This window comes from Schistocerca serialis, chromosome 2 (genome assembly GCF_023864345.2).
Source record: "Schistocerca serialis cubense isolate TAMUIC-IGC-003099 chromosome 2, iqSchSeri2.2, whole genome shotgun sequence".
In the NCBI taxonomy this organism is placed as follows: Eukaryota; Metazoa; Arthropoda; class Insecta; order Orthoptera; family Acrididae; genus Schistocerca; species Schistocerca serialis.
The window spans coordinates 963835660-963841767 of NC_064639.1; the positions used below are offsets into that span (position 1 = coordinate 963835660).

The 6108-nt window shown below is 40.0% G+C and overlaps 1 non-coding gene across 1 annotated transcript; it reads left to right on the top strand.

Annotated features, from left to right (window-relative positions):
* Positions 1-329: 329 nt before the first annotated feature.
* On the top strand, positions 330-404 carry Trnas-uga (transfer RNA serine (anticodon UGA)). Its single transcript has one exon. It is a non-coding gene; the product is annotated as a tRNA-Ser (tRNA).
* The last annotated feature ends 5704 nt before the right edge of the window (positions 405-6108 follow it).

A 6108-nucleotide genomic window follows, 5' to 3' on the forward strand; every position in this document is an offset into this window, starting at 1 on the left:
TACCAACTGAGCTATCCAAGCACGACTCACGCCCCGTCCTCAGTTGGTAGAGCACTTGCCCAGCGAAAGGCAAAGGTCCCGAGTTCGAGTCCCGGCCCGGCACACAGTTTTAATCTGCCAAGAAGTTTCATATCAGCACACACTCCGCTGCAGAGTGAAAATCTCATTCTGGAAACATCCCCCAGGCTGTGGCTAAGCCATGTTTCCGCAATATCCTATCTTTCAGGAGTGCTAGTTCTGCAAGGTTCGCAGGAGAGCTTCTGTAAAGTTTGGAAGGTAGGAGACGAGGTACTGGCAGATGTAAAGCTGTGAGGACAGGGCGTGAGTCGTGCTTGGGTAGCTCAGTTGGTAGAGCACTTGCCCGTGAAAGGCAAAGGTCCCGAGTTCGAGCCTCGGCCCAGCACACAATTTTAATCTGCCAGGAAGTTTCATATAAGCGCACACTCCGCTGCAGAGTGAAAATCTCATTCTGGAGTTTAAACTATCATCCTGAGAACTGAAACAGGTTCAGATCATTGGTAAACTAAAGTCAAAATAAGAATCAGATGGTAGTGTTCTACAAAGGATTGGAAAAAAAGTAGAGCAGGTATGTTAAGAACAAATATACAAGGAAGATGAAAGTCAATCAACGTACTGGTGTCATGAAGGGCCTTGAACATGCCTACATACAAAATGGGAGCACTGGTGTATATATAATATATATATAAACTGTAATAAAGCCTACAACAGCTGAAGCACAAGTATTAATTAAACCTTATAAAACCACATAGAATGACTGATGACAGCATTTAAATGGACACTATCCATGGACCAAGGTTAGGCAAAAGACATATAAAAGATAACATCATTGCTATGTAAAGGGAGCTAAACAAAGGAAGATAAACTGTTCAAATTTTCATATTCTTAACAATAAATATGACCTCAGTGAGGCATTTACCATGAATAATGTCATTAAGCATCTTCTTATATTTAACAAGACAAATATCTCACATCTGGGAAGCATAAAAATCAGTGCAATGTGTGCCTGAGCTTTTATATAGGACTAACAGGGAGGGCTTTTAAAACTCACTTTCACAAACACTTACTCAACAAAGATGGTGAGAATTTTTATACAGCAACTTTTACAGAACATTTTAAAACTGAAAAATGGACTACCCCCTCTATATGGAAATTTTACATATAGTCAACAAAGGGTTCAAAATGAACCTTCTAGAAGATGTTGAAAGTAATAAACAATCCCACTTTCACGCCAAGAATTTGCTGAGTGATCAGCTCACACTGAAAAACTGTTTTGTGATTGTATAGCTCTTCTGTTAAATGATTTACAGTGATCTTGTAACAACAACAATTGTACATATAATAATTTTTTCTTCTGATTTTCGATAAATTAGTGTAAGCGATGTTCTGATTTCATTTCTTTTTTCTTTTCATGTCATTATGTTAAAGAAACTGTAAACAATTTTCGACGTGAATATTAATGTTAATGTCAAATTTCAAGCAATATTATAACAAAATGGAAATGTAAGAAATGTTGAAACTTTTGTAAGATGTTAAAGTTGTACTTGTGTGTCTGGTCCATACGTAGGCAATGTATTAGGATATGTGGAATTCAAAACCTTTGGTGAATACCCTGTCTGTAGGGGAGCGGAAAAAGGTGGATGGCAGGCGAGCGCGGGAAAATGCACACGGGCGCTGGACGGCATAACGGGCTCAGTAGTAGTAGTTGGAGTTGGGCTTTGATCTGAGCAACATGTTCTGGATCGAGGAGGCTCTCCTGGAAAACGTGATTTCATTGAGCCTCGGATGTGCCGTTCCCGACGACTATACAGCATTGCTATATTCCATAGGCACTAAATGGAAAAGTATTGCGACGCTAAGAAGAAGTAAAGTGCCGATACATCAAGAGCCATAGCTGTGATTGTATGTGTGCTCTGCGCCTCGCCATTTCGTCGCCCGCCAACCGCCGCATCGATACGAACAGGTTGAAACTTTTAGTACTGTATTCGTGTGGACCAGTGTTACTTTTGTTCCTGACTGTTCAATAACAACTTAACTTTTACCAGAACTGTCCTATCATTTAATTATCCTCATCACTGGCCTAGACAGGATCCTTTCCACATGTTGTGCAATCCGAGTGTCCCGAGATGAAGATTTAAAGTTTATGTTAATAATACTTACCTGCAGACCTATCTATGTCAGAATGGTGTTTAAAGAACTTTGTTGTTAATGAATAATATAGGTCTGACAAAGTTGGAAGATAATGTTGAAAGTGGTTTAGTAATGAAGTTTAATTAATTTGAGACAAAAATAATGGTAGTTAAATGAGCAAGAAATAAGACAAAAAGAGTAGTAAATCATATATTGGAAATCTTGAGTGCTTAATGATTTAAATAACCAAAATTTCAGTACAGTGATCATAACAGTTTCAGCCCCCCCCCCCCCCCCCCAACCTTTTCTTTTCTATTCATTTAAATTCTGAAGTGTAATGAACTGATTTGACCAGCAAAGTTAAAGTCAATATAAGATCAAAATTTATTAATGTTTTACCTTTTTCAAAAGTGACATTGTATGTGTGTATCGAAAGTGCTGTTTCTAGGGTAACCTATGCCCGATTTTAATCGGATCAATAGACAGTACGAAGTTTGTAGTAAACATTATAGTGTATTGTTGTGTATTTTTGGCTTGTCCATATTAGTACAGAAAGTGAAATTATTAGTTCAATAGATTTTTCTGGTTCCAAAATTTACCATATTATTCAGTGTTGTTTAGTATGAACGTACATCAACTTGTACTGGGAAGAAACTCAGTTAATGCCTAATTAGGCTGGCGACCGTACTATTAACAATTTGGTAGCATCTGCGGTGTTATTTCTTGTCCATCCTAACGTGTAGTTGCATTTCAGACTTGCTTGACGTATTATTGTTGTTATTGAGTGGGTGAAAGTCTGATTTTGCCTCCATTCAGGTACACACGGTCAACATATGTACCAAAATCCTTTGTTATAAGGTGAAGCCCGTCAACTTACCATAGTACAGGCTTTAATAAGTATCGTGCGCCAGTAGCGTAGTGTTACAAGTGGCTTCCCAGTGACAGGACATCCAGTTGTTGTCGGTCACAAATTAATGTGAATACCAAACAGTGGATGTTCAGTGGCACGAATTGCAATAATAAGTAGTAAAGTAAATAGCAGTGAACGTCAAGTATGATAGTGCGGTATAATTTGCATTCAGTATGGACAGGAGCGTAGACACAGTAGGTGTGCCGAGCGTAATGGAAAATGCGACTGGCAATGACAGGAGTGTACGCAGCCAGATAACAGATGGCGTTAGCGTAGACAATTGGTGTACATACAATATCACGAACATGTTAACGAACAGATTGAAATGTCGAGAGTGCCTCGAACACAGCAAGGGATAAAACAAGAAGTAGAGGGTGACTTTGTAGATGATAGTGGGTATGTGAATGAATCCACTGACATGTTTGATTCTCCACAGATAAAGAAAGAACCGAAAGAAACTTTTGAAGTAGGATCAGAACACACAGATTCCGTAGAACAAAACAGTGTGAAAATTTTAAGCATGAACGACTTATTTGAACAATTAACCAAACAAATTGTGGGACAGAATAGTCAGCTTAAAACACACGTTGCAGAGCAGCTCAAAACACAAAGTGATCAGATTAAAGCACAGGTTGAAGAACAGGGAATAAAAATTAATAAATAAATAGAACAGGTAGAACAAAAAGTGGGTAGTTTAAGCTCTGTAGTAAATTCTATGAAATTTGAAATTGACACAATTAACAAGAATATGGATACTATGCAGGGGGAAATTGACAACATTAACAGTAGATTTGATGTTGAAATCCTCAACATTCAAGAGAAAGTAGAGCCTCTAGTCGAAACAAAAGTAGGCGAAAAAGTTTTCGGTCTTAAAACTGAGATCGTAAACGAATGTCAACACGGAATCTCACAATTGAAAAGGCAGTTTCAGACACTGAAAGAGATTTAGGTCAGAAAGTTACCAGATGTGTACAAAAATGTGAACAAAATACTTCGAAAATTCAAGGCAACATTTTCGATCTTGAGAGTAAAATTAAAGATTGGCCTGGTGTTGTCTATAATGGCACACCACTTACGAAGCTATTGGAAGGTGAGGAACGCTTTGATCCCGCCAAGAAACATAACGGATGGCATCCGTTAGATTTCACCAAAAATTGCGAGAGGGTATTTCCTGAACACTTGTCTGATCAGGAAAAGATAAACGTAGTAATTAGCGCCTTAGCAGGTGACGCTAAGCGCTGGGGAATTAATATGAATACCGAACGAACGACGTTCGAAGAATTTAAGCAAAAATTTACGGAAGAATATTGGTCCGAACAAAGACAGGATCATTTGTGACGCGAGTTTATCATGGCCAAACATCATGATAACAGGGGCAGGAATTCTTTGAAAGATTTCTGCGAATATTGGTACCGAAAATTGACACATTTAAGAGGTAGAAGATCCGATTCATAAATCATATGGGAGCTATATAAAAAGCTTCCAGAAGATTCGAAGAGATACGTGGGAAGCAATCATCGCAGCTTCCAAGCGTTTCTCGAAAGGGTCGAAGACGAAGACCATTGGCGCGAAAGTCGTGCCAATCATCAAAATTTTGGTAACAGAAACAATCGTAATCATGACGAGAGAAATGACGGTGAGGGGTTTCGCGTCAATATGATACAGAGAGGTAGAGGTAGAGGAAGAGAAAGTTATCCAAGTCGCGGTAGAGGGTACACCGCGCAAAATAATAACGATGCAGGAAACTGACTTCCGCGAACGTTGCGGGCCAAACGGAAGCGGACAGTATATACCGGCCCCGATTTAAGAAATGTTACCGGACTGACAGTAAAGTTATGAGACAGGTTATAGACAGGCGTGGAACGAAGCAACGTGTCGTTGCGGAGCAAGCGTCAGGTGCGCACACAGATGACTCATCTTCGCTGAGCAGAGTGCTACATGTTAACAGGCGAGTGGAGCATCAGAGGGCAACGGCTCAGCCTAGCAGAACAGCTGTTCAGAGAGAAGCCGCTAGCAATGCGGCAGCATTAGATACGAACATTGCCGTAAGAGCTGGTGAATACATTACGAGTGGTAATTCCGTGGTGAAGGAAATTATAGATGAAACTGTGGTTACACAGAGAGGTGCGGTTAGCAGAGTTAGCAATGAAGTAAATGACGAGACTGAATTAGCAGAAGTAACTGATTGGCGTGTGCAGATCGACGATCTGTACAAAGGCCTCAAGCAATGTGAGTGGGAGGATTTTAAGAAGGAGTATGAGGCAAGGAGGTTAATTAGTGAAAAAGGAGATAGTAGGGACGTCGATAAGGTGATGTGGCCCGAATTTAAAGAGGAGAGAGTAAATAGCGCCGCGCAAAGTACGCGTGCTGCCGATAGGACGAAGGTTAAAGATAGGAAGGAATTGGAGGATGAAATCCTTAGCATTGACGAGGAAGTAAATTCTGTTAACAATCTGCCAACAGTACAAGCTGCTACCGAAAGGCACTGTGAGGAAGAGGCAGGTAATTACCTGAAAGTAATTGAAGTCCCCGAGGATTACACTAAATATGAAGTAACAGTGGATGTGAGTAACGCTTATAATGAGGCCGTTTTGCCAAAAGAGGATATTGAATTAAAATTAAAGCCTGACAAAAATGCAGAGGGAGAACTTAGTGCCTGTCTCAGAAAAGCTTTTATGTTAGAACCTGAAAGCGATCCAGAATGGTCGGATTCTGACGATAGTTCGGATGACGAGTATGTCAGTACTAGTGAAAATAAAGGGGATACAGTTAATTGCAATATTGTACCTAATGATGACGAAGTTTCAAAACAAAATTCAGATGTTGAGACTGAACAAAGAAAGAAAGAGCCACCGGACGACTCAGTGTTTATTTTGCAACGAGTTCAAGTAAGCAAAGACTTTGAACTCCAGAAACCGAAAAAGCCGCCAGATATAAATGGTTCACGGGTCAGGAACGTATCTTGGGACAATGTCACAGTCAACCAAGGTGCGTTGTGGAAAAAACAGGAAGGGGCATGATTTAGAGTCTGGGGCAGATTTATATTGGAC